At 40.6% G+C, this 26,421-nt stretch overlaps 1 protein-coding gene across 8 annotated transcripts in view; it reads left to right on the top strand.

Moving 5' to 3' along the window:
• Window positions 1-2,883: 2,883 nt before the first annotated feature.
• LOC142396380 (poly(rC)-binding protein 3) overlaps window positions 2,884-26,421 on the top strand; it is a 98,112-nt gene continuing 74,574 nt past the window's right edge. For all 8 annotated transcript variants that reach the window (XM_075479039.1, XM_075479038.1, XM_075479037.1 and 5 more), the window contains exon 1: window positions 2,884-3,181. The gene's annotated coding sequence lies outside the window, so the exon portion shown is untranslated. The remainder of the gene's footprint in view (window positions 3,182-26,421) is intronic.

Here is a 26,421-nt window from a genome sequence, read left to right as displayed (position 1 = left end):
TCCATGGCCACCTCAGACTATTTTTGTGCCACATCTTGGCCACCCTAGTAAAAATGTTCTGGATACGCCACTGGTAGTGACGAAAAATAAAAAAGCTCGATCTCGGGATCGAGCTGACGGTCCGCCGCGAGGCGAGCTACCGTCTGTCCCAGCCCCTGCCTCTCGGCGCCCCCTCGATGCTCTTAGCTGAGTGTCCCGCGGGGTCCGAAGCGTTTACTTTGAAAAAATTAGAGCGTTCAAAGCAGGGCGTGGCGTGGCGCTGTGGTAAGGGCAGAGGACCACTGGCGCTGCACTTTTTGGTGATTGAAAAAAAAAAAAAAAAATTATTATTATTTTTTTTTTTGCCTATATCTCGATATTGCGAAATTACTCATCGTCAAAACAACATTCACGATAATTTCGCAAACGATACATATCGCCCACCCCTAGTACTGGCTCATCAGCTATCAGATGAGCCAGTTGTCATAGAGAAACACAGCTGCTTTCTACAAAGCTGGCAAACAGTCTTATGTTTGCTAATGTACTGCTCCAAATACTGCTTCTCATATTACGTTGCATATTGTTTGTCCTGTTTGGCCTGTTTTGCTTGCTTGTTTCCTCCATTTTTGTAGCAAATTTAGCAAACATTAGCTTATCTAGCAGAGGTTACCAGGACATATTAAGCCTGTATTGATACAGGCGCGGCGACCAGTGTCGGTTGATTTTTCATCTGACTCGCCTCTGGCTGCATTGATTACCTACACCTTTTAAGCCTGGGTTGGACTTCAGTCTTCGTCAATTCACCTGCATTCCACACGATATTGTACGGCCAAACACTCTTGCGTGTTCTGAGAAGAGATTGCCTGCCCAGAAACCCTGTTTCTTCCTCTGCCTGTTCTTTAAGATTAGGTACCTTTGCCTTGATCTATGATTCTCGTTTTTGGATAACCTCATCAGGATTTGATGACGGAAGGGTTTATCCTGAGAAAGGATTAATTGTCAGTAAGAACCTATTCACTTATCTTAGGGACATTCAAGAGAAACTGCTACTAATTACCTGAGCACTCACTAGTGAATTATCCTCTCCTGTAGTCCAAATTAGTCCCTGCTGAAGTTAATCACCAGCATGCCTTTGTGTCTCGCAATTGCCTTTCGTTATTATTTCGCAACTTTCTAAATAAACTTCTCTTGAATCATAGTCTGGAAGTCAGTCTCTGCTTCAGGGTCCTGCCTGATAGAGTTGTAACACCTAGTGTCCCCTGATGGATCACAAAGCAAATTACTTCTGAAGGCCTGATGCATCCATCTGTACACCTTATTGTCTAAAGCGCTTACAGTACAGATTATATTTTTTTAAATTAAATGGGTTAATGACATTCCTCCCACTGTCCAAAAACAGGCATGTTAGGTTAATTGGTGTCTCTAAAATTGTCCTTAGGAGTGAGTGTGAGCGTGTGTGTGGTTGTTTGTCTCCTTTGTCTCTGTGTGGTCCTGTGATGGACTGGCGACCTGTCCAGGGTGTACCCCGCCTCTCGCCCGATGACCGCTGGGATTAGCTCCAGCCCCCCCGCAACCCGACCGACAGATTCAGCGGGTATAGAAAATGGATGGATGGGTTAATGACATTCTGCGTTTCTCCACTAAAGGTAAGGTAGATTTTTTCCAAAAGACTTTCTTTTTTTTTTCAAATTGAATTTGGATTAATGTAAAAGTATGGGAACAGCATCAAGAAAAATCTGATTTCCACAGCAGTATATCAGAAACTTACATTCCCCACTGCTGGCAGCCCCTGAGAATTCACTCCATCCTTCAGAAAATCTACCTATCAGCAAGTCACCAAAATATGTCGGCAACCCATGAGAATAGCCTGATGTTTACTGACAAAAGGAAAAACTGCCTTTTTGCTCTGTTCTTTATGTAACAACAAAACAGGTGTTACTTTCACTTTTCTGAGCAGAATGACAAGCAGAATTCAATTCAACTCAATTCATTTTTATTTATATAGCGCCAAATACAACAAATGTCATCTCAAGGCACTTAGATGATAAAGTCCAATTCAAGCCAATTGGAATTCATCTCATTGTAATCATAATTATTCATAAAATAATCCAATTCGTTCATATTCTATTCTATTCTAAGCCAATACAAAAACAATTTCCTAGCTAAGAAAACGAGAATGGTGATACGCTTCTCATTTCTCTCAACCTGACAGGTCACCATTGATCATTTATTAGTATTTACTTGCCAGAGTCATCGATTGAGCGGAAGGAAATAGAACAAGTCTGGTGGAAACAAAGCACGCTCCATAGTGAACGCGATGAGTTGTTCCATATGATGATATATCAGAAGAAATTTCACACTCAGATCTTATCTTGGCTTGTTGTTTATGAAGCAGACAAAACTGTAAAGGCACAGGGTACATGTGGTACAAGGCAGTCAATGAATTGTGTTTGTGAGAGCTTGTGGGTGGGAACTTGTCGACATATTTGTTTTATTTTTTTCCTGCATTTAACTGTAATGCTCCAACTACGACTGACAGAAGCTTCTTTCCTTGAGGCTGCAGTGATATGATGCTGGGTTGAGTGGTCCACAATCTAATCACCCTAATGTCTGTGACAGCTTTAAATCACAGTCATTGGCGAGAGTGGAGCTCTCTGTCCGTCCTTCAGAAGGGAAGCTTTTCATGACTCCTTCCATACTGTAATTATTCCAACTGGATATGAGCTATTGCACTTATTGGCTGGGGTAAGGCACAGGCTGCCTCTGTTTTCATTGGCTGACTGGTCAACTCTTCGTCACCCTCCATTGGCTGCCTGGAGGAGAGTGGGAGGGGAGCTCACCCCATCCTCCCCCTGTGGCAGAGCTTGTAAATGTAAAGAGTCTTTCTCTGCCTATTATCTGAGTGACTCTGGGCTTTGGTGTCTGCCTCCGAGCGTGTGTGTCGGACTTAGAGTGTGTGTGTATCTTGAAGGGAGAACAGAGCTAAAGAGAGAGAGAGTGAGAAAGGGAGGGAGAGGCAAGCAGCGTTTATTCTCCCCCCTTTAGCCTCCCCGTCTCCCTGTCACTCCATCCTTCCTCCCCTGTCCTGGACCACCCTCCAGCCCTGCTTCGAGCCGCACTGAGACCCCCTACCACCCAGACCACCCCGGGACCCTTTGACTCTCCTCACTTCTCCGTCCCACCAACCACAACCTCTGAGCAGGTAAGACTCTTACTATTCTAAGCCTGCACTGAGGCTAAAAAAGTACTTCCTGCCCCTCTTCTTCTTCTTCTTTACTCACTTAGAATAGCTCCAAAACTGCAGCTATTGCTATATGCATATTTCAAGTTTTCCCTGCAGCTTTTCTGTCCCTCTCAGTAAAGTGACACGGTTGCAGGAGATGCTATCAGTGAGGTCACTGTGTTTTTCTTCTTCCTTTGATATTCTGCCTTGATACCAACTTCCTCCTCCCTTTCTACCTCACAATCTCAGCATCTTTCCTTGTGTCTTCCCCAATCTCATACCCTCCAGCTTTCAGTGCATGCAAATCTAGAAAAAAAGTGTTTCATTTTTAAGCCTGACCAGGAGCAGAAATTGACAGTGTCGACATGCTGTACATTTTGGTCATGGAGAACTAATCTCGAGTCGATTCCTGAGAATTGTTTATGTTGGTTGGTGATGGCTATTTATAGGTACTGGCGTGCCTGGCTCACATGCTTTCACTAGGCCACTTCCCTAATGCTGGGATAGAACACAAGACTGTCCACTGGCTCCAGAACACATGACATTGCACAAAGTGTAATGACTTTACAAGGCAGCGACTTGCTTGATTGAATCAAGCAATCTCTCTGGCAGGAGAACGCCAATATTAACATGGCCCATAAAGCATTCCTGGCAACAGCAGAGAGGAAAAAAACTGCTTAGTTCTTCAGCCGCACATCCTGTACTCCACCAGGAAGGGGAAGTGAAGTGTGTGTGTGTGTGTGTGTGTGTGTGTGTGTATTTCTGACGAAGACAGAGGTAATCCTGAAGCGTTTTAGACATCAATACTGCTGGCCAAGAGGTTTTAAAACCTCTCTTTCAATTCAGAACCTTACAACGATGTCAACACCAAAAGAAATGTGTATCCCGGTGAGGTGTTTTAAAACTTTTTGTAATGAGATGGAGGTTGAAATATAACCGAAGAGCAATGTTATAGCTACATTTTCAATCCACCTAAATTGGTCACTTGTTTTGTAAAATTAGTTTTACATTTAATCATCTGTTTTTCCATTGGATTATTTTTTTCATCATTTACAATGATAAAGACCGTTTGTACAACAAGAAATCCCCATATTTCACTTCACACTCTGCGTGACAAGACATCAAACACCAAATATCTCATATCAGAGAAGTACAAAACAACTAATTTGCATGTTTATCACATTCATTTGCCTGTGACTTTTTAACTGGAAACATGGGCTATCTCCAGACAGTTTGACCTTTTCTCAATGTGATGATAATTTTCCAATTTAAAGAAAAATAAATATTTGACCATTCTTTGATTTAGCATATTTCTAATATTTTTGGGCTCACGTACTTCCAAGCAGATATCCCACACATACTTTGACTGCATATTTCTAAAACAGACACACCAGTGAATGCATCAAATCTTCAGCATTTCCACACTAAGTATAGAGCCAAACCACTGCCTTCAGAACTGGTGGACGACTGCTCCTCATCTACATAGCTGTCATTTCTTGAAATGGATAAAGCTCTCACATCAGCCCACTAACCCCTATGCCGCTATATTCAGTGCACTTACTGCACTCTTTAAGTGGAAGTTTTCATCCAAATACCTTCAAATGAAATCCCCTGTAGAATGAGATATTTATGAGCCGGTGTGTTTGCGTGTCCATGCGTGTGCACTTGCATGGCATCATGAGCCTCTAATTTAAGCTTAAACTGGGCTGCTTGTAGTTAAAGAAGACAATGAGTCGGGCTCATAATGTGTGAGCAGTTTTTACACATTTATGCCACTGCTGTCGATTTAGGGTACTCAGTTTTGTGAACCGATTTTAGGAAACCACACATTAAGTGTTTTAGAAGCAGCTAATGAAACGTGAGCGGACAGCTTCTGTTTATTTCTCATTGTGCCATCAAGAGAAGACTAATCATAAACAAAGAGAATTTGAATTATTCAGAATTTATTCTTTCAGACATGTTTTTTTAGGGGACTGTCCTTTGAATTCATTTTCCATTTGGGACAATTGCACTGTAAAAAAAAAAATATGTCCAATACACTCAGTAAGCCCTACTGCCTGCAAAGCCAATGCTCTGCAAGCAAGCAGCTGGCTCTTTGTGCTTTGGCCCTTTTGAGCCATTCCGGTTCTCCCGCTGGCTTGGCTCGGGGCGCAGAGTGTGCCGGGAGTTGCCTGGATAGGGACAGGCTCAGTATTTCCAAAAAAATAAATAAAAAAGCCTGTAAAACAGACTTGCTGCCATGATGGAGGGGACATGGATACAGACAAAATGGTTAAGGAATTCCTGATTTGATCAATAGAACTAAATTAAACTGGCATCTGCTTATCTCATTGGGACTTACAAAGAGAAAGATTAAAGTTTAAGTCTTGTTGAGTTGAAATTGCGAACGTTGTCACAATTATCAAATCTACATTTCTTAAATTTTACAGGGTTTTACTAAAACCTGTAAAATGAGCACAAATAACATTTTATCACAGATGACTCATTCTACAAGGTTTGATGTTGTTGTAGATATTCTAAAAATCTTGACCCAAACTTTTAACAAAAACAGTTACTATCTAGTTATTTGTTCCTGTATTAGAAAAAAATGGGTGACTGCACCAGCTTTTACTTTGATTATTAAAACAGCATTAAAAAAAGAATCTGCATGTTTTGCCTTCTCTCTGTTCTTTCTATGAGGAAAATAAAACATATCGTTGCTGTGACTGAGCCAACAGAGCCAGCATGGCAGGACATGCCACACTACACAGTGACACTGTTGCGTGACACATTATGCCTCTGATTCCACAACACCAGCATGTCATTTGAAAGCACATACTATGTTGGCTCTGTTTGGTTCAGAGTGAACAAGTAAAAGCGAGCAATGGCAGCGTAAAGACGAAGTCTTCCATTCTGCATGATAGTGTAATCTCTGTGTGAAGAGGGCATTTTTACTTCAAAGTCTCACACTGTCAATGGGGCAGAAGCTTACTATCGCAAAAGTACCAGTAAACCAGGGCAAAAATTGCTAAATGTATGTATTTTTCTTTTAACTCAAATGTCTTTAATTTCTAACTGATGCTTCAAATCCACCTAAACCGTGTAGCTAAAAAGATGTCTGAAATATTTCATTTTTTTTCTTTCTTCTTTTTTTCTGATCCGGTTTGTAAAACTCAACCTCAACAACCCGTGACCTTCATGAAAATCTGACTTCAGATGAACAAACTCCTGTATAACAGCACTGGTTAATAACATACTTACGTTCCCCATACCACAGAAATGTAAAAAAAGATTAAAAAGTTATCAGAGTATCAAAAGAACAGTAACACTGTGACAGATAATATACTAATATAATATACTATAATATATGTATATATATATATATATATATTCCAAACTAAACATATTTTATTGTGTATCTGAATGCTTACAAAGACTTGAGAAGTATCACACACTCGGGCTCCGTGTGTTTCACTTAAGCAAATTTTTTAAATCTTTGGTGATCAGCACCTCACTACAATTCATGGTATGATATACTATTTATATTAAATTCAGTTCGATTCAGTTTTATTTATATAATGCCAAATCACAACAAATGTCATTTAATGGCACTTTAAAGATGCAATCCGATTAAAGTCAATGACAGTCCAATTCCCTGTAATACAATCATAATCAAATCAAATCAAATTCAATAAATTCCAAATTAGTCCAATACATACAAAAAAAAACTTGCCTAGTTAAGATGGCATCTAAACTTCTCTTTGATCCAATCCCCCATCCTGAGTGTGCACAAGGCGACTGTAAAAGAAAAAACTCCCTTTAACAGGAAGAAACCTCTAAGAGAATCAGTCTCAGTAAGGGCGGCCATCTGCCTCGACTAGATGGGGGTCGAGAGGACGGGAAAGTGGGGACAACAAGCACCGTAACACCAGGCCAGGGATACCTTCTGAGAAAGAGAAACGCAAGTTAATGACAACAATAATGTCATATGTACATGGTGAGTAAAAGCAACCAGAGTAAGAAAAGTTATCATTTATTTTAACACTTAACCAGGAGGATTTCCTACCCAATTACTTTGCATTCATTTTAGCTGCTACTTTAATCAGAAGTGACTTAACAAGCGATGAACTCATTGGGGGGTAGTGTAGGTTTCAGTATGTTGCACAATTGTACTGTAATATATAGGCTGTGTTCGAAACCGCCTACTACATACTACATACTTGAAAACGGCATACTCATCGATCAGACAGTATGCAGAGCGTTTACACACAGTGCACTTCACTCCTGCCCGAGCCGAAATCAGCCGGCCTGAAAAGCTGATTTCGCTTAAGCTCTAAACTCTGTAAATATATAACATTTGAAACATTTTCAGGCGAGAAAGTAGTCATTTAGACCCCCAAGGTGTTGAAAATCTGACAAAATACCGGTTATTTACAAGTTTTTTCCCACAAATTCGGCGCTACTAAAGCTAGCCGCAGTGAGCAACACAGTTCCGGTTATGCCGTTTTGACTGCTCTCGTCCCGTTAACGAAATTTGACCGTTCAAATGGCGATGGGCAACTTCACATTACGTTGCATCTTGGGTAGTTTGAGTGTGACAAGTAACCTCATGATGAATACTCAACATTTTGGCGAATCTAGAATGCATCTAGTGTACATCCGGGAACTTAAAAAAAGTATGACTAGTAGGAATAGTAGGAGAAGTAGGCGGTTTCGAACACAGCCATAGACTGGAAAAGTTGGGGATGGAGGAGTGGAGCTCTCTACCTCCCAAGCTTTAGCTGCCCTTCAATGCCTTTCTTTTATTCTTTTGTAAAACAAAGGAGGTCAGATAAAAGAGTGGAAATCAAATTACTGACTGAAAAAAGGAAGAAGACAGAAAACAACAGCAGTGTCAAGGCTGGACTTGAACACAAGTCCAGTGTTTTGGGGGCCAGGTAACTATCTCCCTTCCTGAACTCCTTAATTCCATTTCACTTGTTTATCAGTGATCAATATAGAATGTTGTTTTTTCCTTGGCTTTTGCTATTACCACAGCTGGTGCATCGCTCAGCTATGCAGAAAGATAATCAATAATATTGAAAACTGACGGTGAGGGGTTGAATAATGACGTAAAGGGCTTTCAACCAGTATGTGACGAATTGGGAATTAGAATCTGTTGGTAGTCATTAAATCCTCAGCAGATTTCATTGAGCATGCTCAGAACTGAAGTCGCATGTTTATGCTGCTTTGTAATAGCCAAATGAAATAATCTTTAGAACTGAAATTCAAACCAACAACATATAACTTTAGTACTTCAGTGTGCAGTCAAGTGGAAAATTAGACTCAGGGCAACTGATCAGACACTGAGGTAGGAAACTGTACAAACAATCTCCACGGCAGTAACATCCAGCTGCTGTTTTGTACCTTTCACTCCCTCGTTCACACCCAGTGGATGGGTTAGCAGTTCTCTGTCACTGAGCTGGGCTGTAAACTTAAAAAACAATCTGTCCTCTGTCATAACTCAGAACAGAATGCAAGGGTTGGGGGTGTGAGACATTGCTGAAATTGAACATGGCACAGTCTAAAACTTAAAGCTATTGAAGAGAATTATGGTCTTTGAAACCTGAGGGCCTTCCTGCCTCTGTGAAGCCACCAGCTGATGTAATTTAAGCTAGCCAAGGTTTTTAGATCAATCAGAAAAGATGGGAGAGTTGGGAGGAGGAAAATGGAAGAGGCTGAGATTAAGAAGCAAAAAGGTGGTACAGCAACAGAGCTTTAGTCTTCCCTGCTGCTTTTCAAGCATCTCTCTGGGTGGTGAGGAATGGTCATAAATAGGCAGCCCCCACTAACCCTTGTGCTATTTTTATACACGCTAATACTGGGGTGGCAGGATGGGGTGAGCCGGGAGGGGTTGGAAAAACCAGTTCAAGCGGTGAAGTGCTAAGAAAACATTATTGTTGGCTTGTTAAGAGAACTGTATCGATAAAAGAGATACACACATCCCCATGGTGGAATGTTTTGCCTGAACTAGCTTTGTTTCTTAATTTTATGTAAAGCACTTTGAATGTTTTTTTTACACGAAATGTGCAATACAAATAAATTTGACTTTGACTTTGACTTCAATTAAACTGGAGTTTCACTGTGCTCATTTGTGGAACTGTCTGAAATCCACAGTGACATGTATTGAAATGTTTAAATATGGGATCCATTTTCAAATTCTGGTCATGTTCCTGCCATTCCAAAGGCATATAGGCAAGCTCTCAACTGTTGTCAAAATATCTTACAAAACTGCTGTGTGTAACTGGGTTTGCATACGATACACAGCAGGGAAGAATAGCTTCTTGTGATTCAAGCGATGTAACGGGCAGTGGAAAGGACCGCAGGGACAGTCAATCCAAACAATAAAACTGAAAATGTAAAAAATTCAGGCAGCAACTGGTCGATATTATCCCAACAAAAACAGCCTTGTTACAACTGCAAAGGTCCACGTGATCCAATCCAGAAACAGGTCCAGTCCAAAAAACAGTATTCCACCAGTAAATTCCCACAGACTGCTGTTGCATCATTCCAAACTGGTTGCAGATTTTCTTATCTTCTACATAATCCCTGTGATAACATTAATGATGACTCTTTTTTAGTATTGAGCTTTTGTATTTAGCTTTTGACTGACACCTTACCTCACCTAATTGGAGCGTCCTTGTGTTGTATACAGTATGCGATAGATGCCCAGAAGCCATCAAATGAAAAATAATGCCCTTTTTCTCCCCCATAGAGACTGACATCAAATTGAGCTCAATGAAATTCCAGACAACACAATGTGGCTTTTAAGCACATCACTCGGCAGCTCTTTTTTTTTTTTTTTTAATGTGTGGGTGTTCAAATTGTTAAACGTTAAAACTTATATATAAAAGTAAAAAATCAAAGTCGTTATTCAGTGTTTCTCAGTTAATGTATTTAAAAAAGCACAACAAAAACTATATACCTAAACTTAATTACGTGATACGTTTATAAATTCATATCCTCGGAAAGGGACTTTTTTTACCTGCCGAAAAACATTTACTCTTTGTGCAATTGTATTAAAATTTTCCATTGGAGGGGCAGTTTGGTGCAGAATTATTATTTTCTTGATCCAAACCAAAGGAAAACGTGTGACATTTTTCATGCTAATTCTACAAGGGAAAACAACGTGTTCATGGAAACAGATTGATATCAAGAGATTAAGAGAAGATTTGAATGAGAAGAAAAACAGGAAGAGGTTTGACATTTGATCAGCACAATGAAAAGAAAGGTTGACAGAGTTTCGGTAAGCAGATATGAACTATCAGCATCAACCTTTCTACGGGTTCAGTTTTCAATCCATGCCATTTTACTGTCAGCCGGGTTTAATATTTCAACACTGAGGACAAGATAATTTAGACCAGGTGATACAGTCATAAACTGTAACCCAGTTTGTGATGTTGAAGCATTATCTACTCCTTATTTGTGTCTCTGGCTTTAATTATTCAGAGATCTGTTTAGGATTGTCCGTAAATCTTCACGCCTATCCACTGAGTCTGAATATATTATCATTTCCCACAGAGTCAAACTTTTGTGTAACAACAGCCCAACTGATCCCAGTTATTTTCTTTCTATAAATGTTTGACCTCTGAATCCACCCTTTTGCTGTATAGAGTGCAAACACGTCATTGTGTGTGAATACAGTTCAGTTATCATTTGTAAAGGTACATTATTGCCATTGTTCCTCTGAGATGGCCCAGAGAACCTAAATGATGAATTGGATTCTTTTGACCCTGAGTCAACAATGATTCAACTCAATCTCTCAATGCCCTTCAGGCTTGTGGAGAGGAATTGTCTGAGAGGGCTATGAACTGATGCGTTGTGCTGCTTAGCAGGTATCCGATAATGTTAACCATGTTTAATATCCTAGATATTGGCATGTTAACACACAACATACAGTTGAGGTTGGAGAGGATTCAAAGGATTATTCTATTTTTAATATAGGCCTTGTGTGAAGTACTTCTGAGTGGTCAGTGTCTTACCTGCAGTAGGTCAGAGTGCTATTGCTTTGGAGAAGCAGGTGAACGCTATATGTGGAGGTTTACACCACTTCGATTTATTATCAGATGGTTATCTTCTTTCTCTATTTTCTCAAGCACACATCAGTCTTGCCCAGACATTGTTAAGCCACCTGTCAATGACTGCTTGCACTGTCCCTGCACACTAGTGGAGCAACAAAGACATTCTTCAGTTGAGAAAATAAAGTGCCAGTGTCAATAGCTGTCTAAGGCCAAAGTGAAGCAATGTGAAAAACCACAATATAGCATTTCTATGAACTGCTTTAAAGGGGATAGAGAATCAAAATCATCTTTTTCATGTTTTTGGTGTTAGTTCTGAGTCTCCCCGCTGTGGGGAGTACACACCTCCGTTTCAAGTACTCCCCCTTCTTTGAATTGCCGCCAGAAAATGGGCCAATCCGTGTTTGAGCATAAAGTGACGTAACTTTTGGCGCAATCGCCCCCCCACACCCAAATCCACAGACACCCCCTTTCTTCCCCCAGAAAGCAATGTTCGCGATCAATGGCTTTTATTTATTTTTAACAGCATCCCCAGTACATACAACGGCCGACTTTTCCTTTGCTCTGCGCATTTCACGGAGGACAGTTTCACAAACCTTGCACGATTCCGAGCAGGCTTCGGAGTACTTTCTTTTCAGTGAGAGCAAGGGCAGCCAATCAAGCAACGGCAACCGAATAGCGCCAACACCTACCTGCATTTCATAATGAGGTTGCCAGATAAGCTCTGAAATGACGCCAATAAGGGCAAACGACGCATTCTAAACCCAGCATAGTAACAGCTGTTTCAGAGAGCCTTTTAGGGAGGTTCTGAGCCATTACAGATCCAACCAATTTTTTTTGGGCTACATATCACATCACAGAACAAGGATTAATGCCCCATTCAACCTTTCTCTATCACCTTTAAGTTTATAACCTATGAGTTGTTTTAGAAGCTGAAAATCCCTATTTTCTATCCCCATTTTGGGTAGCCAACATAAGTTTGGCAAGCCAAGCCAACAGCTCTTCTCCCTCCCTACCTCTTGTTTGGGGAAGGCCAGCTAACAGAATTCCTTTTACAAAATCCCTCTGTTTTAAACAAAAGCAATGTAACTACCTTACCGCTCTCACCATGCATTACTGTGGTTACCCAATTACCTGAGAGATATGCCACTGCTAATGTCTTCGTTTTAGCATAGAAAGATAATTATTATTCTACTGCTAAGATGGCAAAACAAACATTAGTTTAGCGTGCCAACTGGTTATTCTTATTGTCAGCATAAGCTTGTTCTCCCAAGATGAGAACATTAATTTAAAAACATATTCAAACTGTTTTAGAACCCAAGCGAGATGCAACGACTGATGGATAATCTTGCGGTTTAGTTTAATGAGAAGAAATTAACCGTTGTTCAGCTCTTCCCGGCACAGTTCATAGTTCCCTTTGAAATAAGCATTTTTGGAGTCACATGGAACTACTGGACCATTATAGTACAATCTTTGACTACTCATCAGTAAGGATACTACTAAAAAGAATATTCTAATTATTCTTTTCTTTTTTTTTTTAAATGGCATATGCCTTTAATTAATAATCTATATTTTTCATTTAGTTAAACTTTTCTCCTGCATTTTCACTTTAACTATCAAATAGAATTGTTATTTACAAAATTATACAAATTTGATCCCTTTATTCAAAACCAACAGATACTTGGGTCACATACAGTGTAACAGGTCATGATAACTTTGAGCACGAATGCTGCAGAACCCTAAAAAGGCTTCATTGACAGTGAGCATGATATATATTCACAGAGTTAGCAAAGCATTGTTGCACTATGATGCAGTTACACTGACTGTGATGATTCACATGAAATAAAGTAGTAGAGAATATTGACTGTGTCTTCTTTTAAGAAAAAAAAAGACATGTCGGCAGCTTATGTTTGTTAATGTCAGGAAAAAGTGTAACAGATATTCTAAAGCTCATCTCTTAGCCCGGGCTCTTGGCACTTGCCGCTGCCTCTCAGCGTTTTTGCTTGATTAAAAAGCACCCAGGAGTTAGTAAGCGCGTGGTAGGTGCGAGCGCACACCCCGACAGCTTAACATACTGATTATTCAAGCCTCTTAGCCTAAGCCACAGCACTCGAGTGATGAACGTCAACTCCCCTCTCCCTCACACAGACTCGATTTCTCTACTCTTTTATTCTTAATGTAAAAGAGCAAAAGCCAGTGACAGCTTGCAGAAAGCAGACCTGTTGTCTTGGAGGCAGAAGGGATCAGTGACATAGTGATTCATACACTGCAACAGCTTTTTTTAGACATAATCCACCCAATGTTCAGTCCGCTCTCTATTTCTTGAGCAGAACTGGCCATACTGTGTACTGTCCTACAACAGACGGAAGGGAGCGTCCCTCCAGGAGGGTGAAACACTGTCTGAGGTCAGCATATAACAGATTCAAAACAGCAATACATGACAAATGATTCTGTAGAATAGAACTCCTACGAAAAGAGAGTGTTATTTTGCTCACTGTCTGAAGCAGCTGGCAAGGGAGCACCGATATTTAACAAGTAAAGTATGTCTTTTCTATGTCTTGTCTTTTTTTCATTTCAACTGTTATCTACCTGTTACCCTGTGAGCCGTGTTGACCGCAGATTACAGATTCTGCATCATCGTCCCTTCTCATTTGTTGCAAAGAGAAAGTTTCTTCTGATTTCTGTCAACCCAGGCTCTCAGAAAAGTTTGTGTTTCTATTTAAATTCCATTGGAGACAAAACCAAATATTTCAGTTTTATTTTACAATGAATTCCTTTGTTTGGATATGATTGTTTTCACTGCGTTGTAGGCTGGCCCTCCCTGTATATATGCTGAGTACACTCTCAGCTTGCTGGTGAGGCCACGGCTGCTACTGCCGAGCCACACCTGACCAACAGATTGTCCCCAGCTGGAGGCTACGACCACCAGGACAGACAGTTTGGATGCTTAGTTATTCAGCTGATATTATTATGTACAATGGAAGCACACATTAAATGCCTCTGTATAAGTGTAATCACTTGAACAGCAATCCTGCACTAATTTAACGGTTTACAAATTATTATTATTATAATATAATATAATTATTATTTTTCTTTTTGCCCTATCCTAGGTAAATAAAAAAAAAAAAAAAAAAGAGCAAATGACTGATAAGAAAGCAGGGAAACAGAGTCAGGGAAGTGGGAGGACTTTCAATTCAGTTCAATTCATTTTTATTTATGTAGTGCCAAATACTTGTATCTGCCAGGACAGCACATCCTTGTTCCCAACTAATATATCTATATATATATATATATATATATATATATATAATAGAAAAATACTTTATTCATCCCCCAATGGGGTAATTTCAAATTAGTCAAGTAGCTCAAAAAATTATAAATATTTACAATGATTGTAAATTAATAATAATAATAATAATAATAAAAAATGACTTCATTAATTAATTTGATAAGAACATGTCAGCAGTCGCTGTTAAAAAGCCTTATGGCTGTGGGAACAAAGGACCTCCTGAACTTCTCAGTCCTGCAGTGCAGAGATGAGCCTCTCACTGCAGCTGCTCCTCTGTCCTGCAAGGATGCTGTGGAGAGGATGTTTATTGTTCTCCAAAACAGAATCTAATTTCCTCCTCATCCGTTACTCCACCACAGGACTGAGAGACAACAGAACCAGCCTTTTTTACCAGTTTGTCCAGGCGCCTATATTTTTGTCTGTAGTGCAACTCCCCCAGCAGACAGCAGCATAGAACAGTGCACTCTCAATGATAGTGTGATAAAACATGCACATCATATCACTGCAGACATTGAAGGACCTGAGCCGTCTCAGGAAAAAGAGACGGCTCTGGCCTCTTCTGTACACTGCGTCTATGTTGGCAGACCACTCCAGTTTATTATCCAGCACCACCCCCAGGTATTTGCAGGTCTGAACAGTCTCTATCTCCCCTCCATCAATGCAGACTGACTGGTATTTAGTTTTTGATATCCTTAAGTCCACCACCAGCTCTTTGGTCTTGGTAGTGTTCAGGAGCAAACAGTTATTTTTGGTCCAGCCATAGAAGGACTCCACAAGTACTGTACTCCTTCTCCTGTTCACCGCACACACATGCCACAACAGCCGTATCGTCAGAATACTTCTGAATGTGGCAGGACTCTGAGTTGTACCTGAAGTCTGATGTGTACAGGGTGAAAAGAAAAGGAGACAAAACAGTACCCTGCGGAGCACCAGTACTGCATTCCAGTGTTCCAGAAACACATCTCCCCATCCTGACATACTGTGGTCTGGCAGACAAATAGTCTATAATCCATGATGTCAGGGAGGGGGCCACACCCATACCGAGCAGCTTGTCTTTCAGTATGGGAGGCCGTATGGTGTTGAAGGCACTGGAGAAGTCAAAGAACATGACTCTCACATATGAACGAGGCACATCCAGATAAGCATATGCCCGAAGTAAAATGTACAGAATTGCGTCCTCCACTCCTATGTGTTTCTGGTAGGCAAACTGGAGGGGATCAAGAGCCTCAGCAACCTGCAATCTCATGCCACAAACAAGGAGTCTCTCCATGGTCTTCATGATATGAGATTTTTAAAGCCACCGATCTGTAGTCATTCAGCTCCACCAGTTGCCCTAATTCTGGCACTGGTATGAGACAAGAAGTTTTCCACAGCACCGGGACTTTTTCCATCTGAAGGCTTATATTAAAGAGCCTCTGAAGAGGGACTGCTAGTTGACCAGCACAGTCCCTCAGAAAGCCTGAAGCCCTCCCTGACTTAAGTCTGCTGACCTCAGCTCCAACCTCCTCTATAGTAAGACACAGAGGTTGTAGCGGAGGGATGGCGACAGGAGTGATGTTGCTATCAATCATAGAGATGGGGTGGGGGTGCAGCTGGACAGAGAAGGCCAGGCGGTGGTAGCTGCCACACATGTGGAGATGCAGCTGTGCTCAGGAGGCCTGGTGGTGGAAGCTGCTGCAGAAGTGGAGGTACAGCTGGACAGAAAAAACCTGTTGGTGACTGTTGCTGCACAGGTGGAGGTGTAACTTGGCTCAAGAGACCTGGCGGTGGAAGGTGCCGTAGAGGTGGCGGTACAGCTGGACAGAAAAAACCTGTTGGTGACTGTCGCTCCAGAGGTGGAGGTGCAGTCAGGCGGGGGAGGAGTTAGCGTGTTGGGTTAGGTACTAGTTAGCATAGAACAGATCTAATGTCTTTTCTCCACAAGTTGGACAGTCCACATACTGTACAATGCCAGTCAGGCAGGAGGATAGAGAGACGTGGTTGAAATCCCCTGTGATTACAATGAATGCTTCAGGATGCTGGGTCTGTATCCTAGCAACGGTGTCATGGATGACGTCACACGCCGTTGTAGGTGCCGCCCTCGGTGGAATGTAAACAACTATGACGACTGTATGGGAACTCTCTGGTTGCATAGAACGCATAGAAACCAACTGACAGCAGTTCAATGTCTGGACAACAAACCCTCTCCTTAACGGTCACATTGCGGGGGTTTACCCATCTCTGATTAAAAAACAGGATGATACCCCCGCCTTTCTTCTTACCGCCGCTTGTACTCAGGTCTCGATCCGCTTGTACGGCTGTGAAGCCAGGTATGTCCAACACATGAGTCTGGTGTGTTGTCGTTCAGCCAGGACTCAGACAGACAAATCAAACTGCTCTCCTTATACAGCCGTTGGTTCCGCACAAGCACCTCTAGCTCATCACACTTGTTTGGTAGTGAGTTAGCATTCCCATAATCACAGAGGGCAGAAAAGGCTTGTACCTCCACCTCCTGTTGTGCCTCTTTGCCTTTAGTTTTGCTCAAGCTCTGCATCCATGGTACAGCTTTTTTAGCTAGGTCGGAATTGGATGTTTGATTCCGCGTCCAATCCTTGACAGTGTAGCGATATTTGGCATTTATATATGTATCAAATATAAGGATTTATAAGACGTTCTCACAGTCTCAATAAACCTTAAACCTCGAATGTAGGGCACCACCTTCGAATGAAGGAAAAACACAAAATCTTACGATCCTAGTATGTTAAATTAACGTTTCAATTAATAATCAGTCTCATATCTCGCTACTTTCGTGAAAGTTCTCGTTTGGTTGGACAGACATCACGTAAAGAAAGCATACGACACAATCTGTGATTATAACATATATATAGCTATATGAACTATTTATTTAAATGATATGACCAAAGACATGAACCTTAAACAAACAGGAGATGCATTGAATATGGGTGATTATATACGACACTTAGTGAATGGAAAATAAAAATTATGGGAATGGAGGGATACTGAATTTATTCAAATAGTTTAGGTTGGCTTACTATTTGAAGCTAAAGACTGACATCTTGGATTCATTTATCATTCTAATAGTGAAAGTCTCGAGACATCCATCTAACCCACCTTAAGGTGAAAAACGGGTCGGCCTTACTTTACTGAAGTTCTGTTTAGTCAGCTCGGAACACGGCAGGTGGTGGCCACGCAGTCCGAGGGGTTTTCTCTGCGTTCTGCTCTCAGGGGCCTTCCTTGGTTGTGGATTACTTCAGCGGGCTTTGCAGCTGCCTGGAGGTCGCTTCTCTTCACCGGGAAACGGGAACGCTGGTGCCTGAACTGTGGTGACGTCTGCCTGGGTGTCTGTGTGTGAGGTGATCTGTTCAGCGTCTTTAAAGAGACTTCTAAATATAACAAAGAAACTCTTATTTCTCTATTACTCCGTCTCATAGAACATTTGTCTCAGTGATTCTGAAAACACCACATCTTGTTAAGATATGCAGATTAAAGCTATAACATAGACTTGTGATATAAAGACATCAAATAACACAACATGATACAGAAGATTATGAGTCTCAAAATTCAGATGAATATCTGTAAAGTCGTGACATATGAATAGCGAACCACACAATGTTCATTTTCTGTGTTAACAATGGAGATACCAAACAATAACAAATAGATACCGACGGGACATCGTTAGAAGTTGTATTGTTGCATATATCTTGTCCATTTTACTGAGTCCGTGTGTTCAACTATTCAACACTACAGACCACTAGGGGGCAATGTGGTTCCATAGGCGGGTTGGTAATTTTCCAACAAGATCAGTTCTCCGCCAATATTTAAGCCAGAATCGTACAAATTGTCTCTATATGCATCTTGTGACTTTTCTGGGAACCTGAAAAACTTGTACAAAGTTATCAAACACATTTAATACAGTTTTAAGATTTGGCTAAAAGTGGGTCTTAGTAAAGTCTTTTCAGTTCTTGTTTAGCCATCTGGTCCCTTATCTGGGGAAATGGGGGTAGAGTGTCAACTTCGATTTATTGGTCCAGATAAGATAGGTAAGTCTCCCACTTCTCCAAAAGAAGGGTTCTTTGTTAATTTGAGCTTATTCCAATTTATGGCAAGTGTCGGTTGCTACTTCCACTCCCAAAAGCTTTCAAAGGGCCGAAGGTTGTTCTTGCCCAGAAAAGAAAACATCCCCCATTGGAATGTTGGTATCTTCAGAGGCTGAAGGCCTCTTAATCCAACTCTGGGATAGGCTCCAGCCCCCCCGCGACCCGACCGACGGATTCAGCTGGTATAGAAAATGGATGGATATATATAAAATATACTTTTGCTGTAGTAGCAATGGGAATTTCCCTTTGTGGGAAGAATAAAGGTATTATCTTGTCTTATCTTATGTTGACACTTGGTCGAGATCCATTTGTGTCAGTTTTCCCCCACTTTCCTATACACAAGGAACTACTGCTTTTAGTTAGTAAACCTTCAGCAGTGCTAATTGACACACCAGCTGTGTGTAGCAAATACTAAGTGGAAAGCGTCTTTCTATAGTACTTCCTTATAAACAAGTAACACAGATTAATAAAAGGAGGTTGTGGATGAGGAGGGAGATAAATATTATGGTCCCAAACATAAGACTCATGTAAAGCCCTGAAACTGCTGTTCACTGTCTTTTTGTTTGTTTGTTTTTACTTTCTAAGTTCTACTACTACTGCATAAAACACACTCAGCTAAACTTGGGCAATAAGAGCAGTTGGCTAAGGTTAGGAAAAATCATGGTAAGGAGTGGAAATATATATTATAAAACATATGCTGTGGAAAACAATCCCAGCATTCCTTCATCCATGTTGCCATGACAATGTGTCCTGCAACTTGACTAGCTCCGGGAACCTTGCCGGTCCAAAAGTGACACCTTGGGGGCACTCTGCATACAAATCCGATGCAGCACACTTCTAACCAAGCATCAAAATATAATGTGACCAGTCAACAATATGTGACTATAGTAAGAATTACTATACTTGCTAATACTATTCTCATCAGTTCTGAGATGTGTTTGGTTCAAATGAACAACTATAATAAACCACCATCCAATTGTATTGTCATGTGAATGCTGATGACTTAGACCAGTGCCTTATAGAAAGAGAGTTACGACACTCTTTGAACAAACCAACATACGGTCACGTGGTTTATGTTGCCCTCAAAAGTTACAAACATCTCAGCGCTGTCAATTGATTTGAACAATGGGATGCAGTGCAAAAACGACTATTTTCCCCACAATTTCTGGTAAATATTGACCAATAATGTGCATTGATTACTACACTGACTGTATTTTTTCAAAGCATTAGTTTTGGGAGTGGCAGAGACTCAACATTTATTATTCAACAGATTATATTTAGTGATTAAAAATAAATGTTAGGTCATGCAACACAGTGATCAATATAAGCACATCTGCAGTGGATTATAATAACATTATACAGATAAAGAAAACCAAACAGTGGCGGTATACCCCCATTTTAAAGCTCTTTCTGTTGTTCTCTGCATGCTAACATCGGAATGCTATATCTTGTCCTCCTATATACTTAAACATGCCAGTGGTTCAGTGCTTTGCTCCAGCTTACCTTCAGATCTACATCCTTCATCAAAGCATGTGGTATTACTGTCTGTTCCCAGGATTTACTCTTATTGGCCCAAACACCCCATCCATAGAGGATGTCATTCAGTCTGTCTGTTCTCTCTGCTTGGTGTCAGATGGAAATCTGACTGAATGGCAAAGCTGACCGAAATGAATTATTTTAAAGAAGCTTTAAATGACTTGGAGGAAAATATGTGGCTGTAGATGCTTTGACTGAATAGCCGGGATGAATACGTCTTTTCTGTAGAAGACATTATTTTTCTATAATTCATCCATTTTTTGTTTTTCATTTGAACTGAATATATGTATCTGCAACCCTGTTTATTGTGCTTTAAGCCAGAAAAATATTATAAAATATTAATTCATTGATTTAAATATTAATCTAAACAAAACTTATGTTTATGTATTTGGCATTATTTGACGCTTTTATCCAAAGTGACTTACAAATGAGGATATAACATCACAGTTAACATCGAAGCTAACAATAGGCTACATAGAAGGAAAACCCACTTGTCAGACTCTGTGAGGGGTGACGGTGTAGAAATAGCGCAAGCATAGAGGGAAGTACAGAAAGAGAAAGTGCAGTAGAGGGAGTAGGGAAGTACAGGGTAAGTGCTAGGATAGGAGATGCTCTCTGAAGAGCTGGGTCTTCAAGAGTTTCTCTTGAGAAGATATTCAGGGACTCCCCTGTTCTTGTAGCGCTTGGTAGGTCATTCCACCATTGTCGAACGACACATGAAAAGAATCTGGATTGTCTTAAGCGTGATGTAGGCACTGCTAGACGACAATCCTGTGACGACCAGAGTGACCGAGTCCTGTGACATAAGCCTTTGTGAGAGCATTCAAGTAGATGGAAGCCGTTCCATTTAGCACTTTGTAGACTAACTTCAGTGACTTGAATGTGATGCGGTCGGCTAAGGGTAGCCAGTGAAGCTCAGTGGTGACGTTTGCTCTTTTAGGCTGATTGAAGACCAGACGTGCTGCTGCGTTCTAGACCATCTGTACTGGTTTCACAGCACAGGCTGGGAGACCAGTTAGGAAAGTGTTGCAGTAGTCAAGGAGAGAGATAACTATAGACTGCACCAGGAGCTGGTGGCGTTAGGTATGGCCCAGATCTTTCTTATGTTTAGAAATGTGAAGCGGCACGATCGAGCGACGGAGGCAACTTGATCTTTAAAGGTCAGTTTACAATCAATTATAACACCTAAGTTTCTAGCTACCTTTGATGGAGCAATAGACAGGGATTCAGTTTGGATGCAGATGCTGTGGTGTATGGTTGGTTTGGCTGGCAAGACATGCAGTTCAGTTTTAGAGAGGTTTAGTTGGAGGTGATGGGCTTTCATCCATGCCAATATGTCAGAGAGACGGTCTGAGATTTGTGCTGAGACGTGCGGTCGTGAGGTGGGAATGACAGATGGAGCTGGGTATCGTCAGCATAACATTGGTATGAGAAGCCATGTGATTGGATGATCTGGCCTCGTGAGGTGGTGTATATGGCAAAGAGAAGACTTTTTCTATAGAAATAACCCAATCTATAGAAATAACCCAATTTAATATTGTTGATTTAAAAATCCTAGAGGAAACAGTTCGGCATCTGAAATCAACCACTTGCACTCTGGACATAATACCATCCGACTTTTTAAAAACTGTTTTTACCTCAGTAGAAAATGATCTCCTATGAATAGTTAACAGCTCACTGGCATCAGGCATTTTTCCCAAGTCACTAAAGACAGCTGCCATTAAGGCACTCCTAAAGAAGAGAACTCTAGACGCCTCTATGATGAACAACTACAGACCTGTCTCTAATCTCTCTTTTATATCCAAGATTATTGAGAAAGTTGTATTTAACCAGCTCAACGACTTTCTGAATGAAAATGGAAGTCTTGATAACTTTCAATCAGGCTTCAGACGTCATCACAGCACTGAAACAGCTCTGGTCAAAGTGTTAAACGACATCAGGTTGAATACTGATTCTGGTAATGTTTCAGTCCTGGTTCTGTTGGACCTCAGCGCTGCGTTTGATACTGTAGATCACAGAATCCTGTTGCACAGGCTGGAAAACTGGGTTGGACTTTCTGGAGCAGTCCTTAACTGGTTCAGGTCCTACTTAGAGTTTCCAGGAGAAACTCATCCATGCATTCATCTCCAGTAGACTCGATTACTGTAACGCTCTTTTAACTGGACTTCCCAAAAAGAGCATTAAACATCTGCAGCTCATCCAGAACGCTGCTGCTAGAGTTTTAACCCGGACTAAGAGATCTGAACACATCACAGCAGTTTTAAAATCTTTACTCTGGCTTCCAGTCAGTCACAGAATAGATTTTAAAAGCCTGCTGATGGTTTACAAATCCCAGAACGGTTTAGGCCCAAAATACATCTGTGATATGTTCAGAGAATATAAAGCCAGCAGAGCTCTTAGATCCAAGGACTCAGGTCAGCTGGTCCAGTCCAGAGTCCAGACTAAACATGGAGAAGCAGCATTTAACTGTTATGCTGCAAACAAGTGGAACAAACTGCCAGTGGAGATTAAACTTTCACCAAATGTAGACATTTTTAAATCCAGGTTAAAAACATCATTTTTCTCATGTGTCTATGCATGAAATATCTTTTAACTTATCTAAACTGTTGCTTGTTTTTAATAATTTTAATTAATTTTAATGATTTAACATGTTTGTTTCTCTTTTATTTATTTTATGTATTTCTAATGCTTCTTGCACTCCCTGCTGCAATGCTTTTATTTTATGTAAAGCACTTTGAATTGTTTTGTACATGAAATGTGCTATACAAATAAATTTGATTTGACTTGAATAGAAGTCAATGGGAGTGTCGCCACTCTCTTTTTACATCACTCTGACTCTGACTTACACTATTGTTTTTGCCACTGATGAATTGTTTGGCAAGCATAACAGGTAAGATTCAAATATTAGCAAAATGTGCATCTGAGAAACCCCATCCTTCCACCTCATCTGTGTTTAAACACCAAAGATCCCTGATTCAAATAAAAGTCCTCGCTTTGTGCTATGCCCTCGCCGAGTACTGTGCTCAAGACAATCTCCAGTTTCACATTACTTCAGCAAAGTCTCATCAAATCTGCATCACTCTCTAAACATCTGCCTCGTGAGTAAGCCAAGTTTAGGAATCGCCATATCTCCAAGCTGACTAGCTTAACTCGTAGCTTGGCTTAACTTTGACTTTCTCCCTTCTCTTTCTGAGTCAGTCGCTCCGCTTTGTGGTTACTTTTGCTTAAACTAATGTCACCATGGGCAGGGATGGTTTGAAGGTCTTCTGAGTTTAATTCAGTATATTTGCTATGTTTTCAAACATTGATAAAATCAGAAAATCACCAGTATTATCAGCATTGTCCTTCATGGTATCCTCTGCAGATTTATTGGAGACCCCCAGTGTCACGCCCAGAGACTCTTGTTTTTAGTTTTCATGTTTAGGTTATGCTTTTGTTTTCAGTCCATCTTTAGTTTTTGTCATGTCTTGGTTCCCCTGCACTCTGTTTATTAGTTCACTCACTTCACCTGTGTTTTTTCCCTCAGCTGCACTCACTCCCCAATCACTCTCACTCCCTATTTAGTTTCCTGCCTCCCCTTTCAGTTTTGCCGGATCTTTGTTGTTGATTGTCACGTTTGCCCTCCTATGCCAAGTTTATTGCTATCCATGTTCCACGTCGTTGTTACCAAGTTAAGTATTTATTTATTCCTTGCCATGTCAAGTATTTTTGTTTGTTCCTTATAGCTACGTTTTTCTCCGGCTCAGCTGCGCTTTATTTTGACTTCTTTTGTTTTTTGAATTAATAAATCTTCCTTAGTTTTGAAGTCCGCATCCGTGTCCACCCTTCCTCCCCAAACCTGACACCCAGGTGCATGTGTATCTTCTTTTAAACGTCAAGAAAATTAAATATATGAAGTTATATTTGCATAGAATTTCAATACTCTACTACTTCAAAAAGAAGAAGAAACATTGAATTGACATTAATATTTAGAAAAAGACGTGAAAGTGTCAACATGCAGGCAAATCCCATTAAAGAAGAGTATTACTGACAAAAGTAAATCTTTGCAGAAAAGTTTTACAACCAACTTCAAGATAGGGCTTTAGCACACAAGTAAATTAAGACAGATACTTATTATTTTCTATTAACTCATCAAGCACGGACTTACCACAGTTTTTCCGTTCTGACCTGCCTCTCCGTCTGTCTGCTCATTTACAAGGTAAAAGTAGTGGTGCAGCATTGCTCTCTGTTTCCCTGACACACCTTTTCTTTTTTTTTATTTTGGGAACACTTTTTTTTTGCAGCTTCAGAAGCATCTGCAGAAAAAAAGTTGCAACGTCAGCAAGAACACAGCCAAGGTAGCTTAAGCGGATATAAAATAAGAATAAAATAAAAATGATTTTGAAAAGGAGCTTGAGAAAACAGTTCCCCAGGTTGCTGCTGCTGGTTTGACGGGGAGGGGTGCAGGCTCAATGAAATAGGGACAGGTCTGAAAATGGAGAGCTTAAACTCGTGTTATACCAGCCTGTGCTTTTTCACCTCACCATATGTGCAGCCTAATTCATTAATTAGAAAAAACATTCCCCCAGGGGACATGTTTAAAAATTCCATCATGTGCTATTAGGAGTAACGTTTGGATGCCTGGATGCACAAAAATAATGCTGAAAGTGTGGGAAAACTCCTTTAAACTAACATCCAAAATAATGTCATTTAAGCAACAGGCCTTGTTGTTTGCTCCCTCCCTCCTGTCAATGCTGCATTCCACATTATGAATGTGGAAATGTTCTTAACCATCCCTTCCTCTTCTATTATTCATTGAATGGAAAACTGAAACTGTGCCAGAGCAAAGGCACATATGTTAAACCAGATCCTGTGTGCAACAGTGGCTCTCCTTCTCTGCCTCGTGCACTTTTCTTTATTCTTTGGACACGACCATGTCTTTTTTTTTTCCCCTCTTTGTCATGGCATCTGCTTCAGATCAGCACTCAATAATGGCAATAATTAAAATAACAAAAACCAAGCCCTGTCCTCCCGCTGAAACCACATGTGAAGCCTCACTTCTAATTAAAGGAAACAACACTCTGCCTTTGTATCTTCTGCGTGCTGCCACTGTGACTCTGTGTAGGAAAATCATCTTCGTTTTTCTGACGTTTTAGCACAGCTTGCCATGTGCTGAGCTACAGTAGGTTTCCTTGCAAGCGACTCAGAAGTGGAAGCAGATTATTCAAACAGCATGGTGTCATCTCCACTGTCACCGATTTGATTAATTTTGATCCATCAGCTAACTCACTTTAGTCATTCCGCGAGAGCGCTTGTATGACGTCACAAGTCCCCCATGCGATCATTTCACCACACACAAACATATTGCTCCTGTCACGTGTCTCACACTCCAATTGTTGGGGGGGAATTTCTGTACTTTAACAGTTGAATTGATCTCTAAATCCTTGATAAAAATATTTTGAATGATCAAATATACATTAGTGGAAAGCTACATTTGAAAATATGTATTAATGTTTGTGTGTGCTTTTGTGTGTACAATGTGAAGAAGCGAAAACTCCAAACACTGAAATCAAAGAGGTTCTTAACACCCCCCTCGGGATTAAGTGTTTAAAGACTGGAACATCAAAGAGTCTCGGTGTCATCTCCATGTCAAGGAAATGCTCTGTGCTAACAGTGCGAGGATGTCAAATGCTGCTTAACAAAACAGGATATTAGGCTTCCCCTGACACAGACATATACACTGCAGATATAAGGCAGAGACACACACATTTTGAACAGACACATTAAGCTTGTGTAGAATGTCACACATGACTCGCTCTTTTGCTGTATTATGAAGACATTATACAGGTACATATGAATACCACTACTATGACTCTGCAGACCAGCTGACTACAGAGTGTGTAAAGGCATCATACGCATGTTTTAAAGATTTTTACCTCTGCTCTGTAGTTCCATTCATTTGCATTTACATCAGCACAGCAGTACTGTACAGAGGTTTTCCAATCCACTGACCTCATTAATGTGACGAGATCAAAGAGCTCTTTAACAGATTCTTGTTGTCATTTAGGAACAGGGTTCTAACCGTCAGAACATCACAGGGGGTCACCAAAAGTGCACAGCATTTTTTTTGTACTTTTTCATTTCTCTTTCTTGAAATGAGAAATTTTATTATCCTCAAATCAGATTCCTTCCTCATGGTGAAGATAGCAAGTTATGTTTTGCAAACGTTTCATGAGCAAGGAAAGTCATTCAGTACTAGTTTTTCTGAATCACCCTGAGACA

The sequence above is a fragment of the Odontesthes bonariensis genome, chromosome 12 (genome assembly GCF_027942865.1).
Source record: "Odontesthes bonariensis isolate fOdoBon6 chromosome 12, fOdoBon6.hap1, whole genome shotgun sequence".
Classification (NCBI taxonomy): domain Eukaryota; kingdom Metazoa; phylum Chordata; class Actinopteri; order Atheriniformes; family Atherinopsidae; genus Odontesthes; species Odontesthes bonariensis.
Note: the sequence above shows the minus strand (reverse complement) of the source record. Positions and strands in the feature narration are given on the sequence as shown.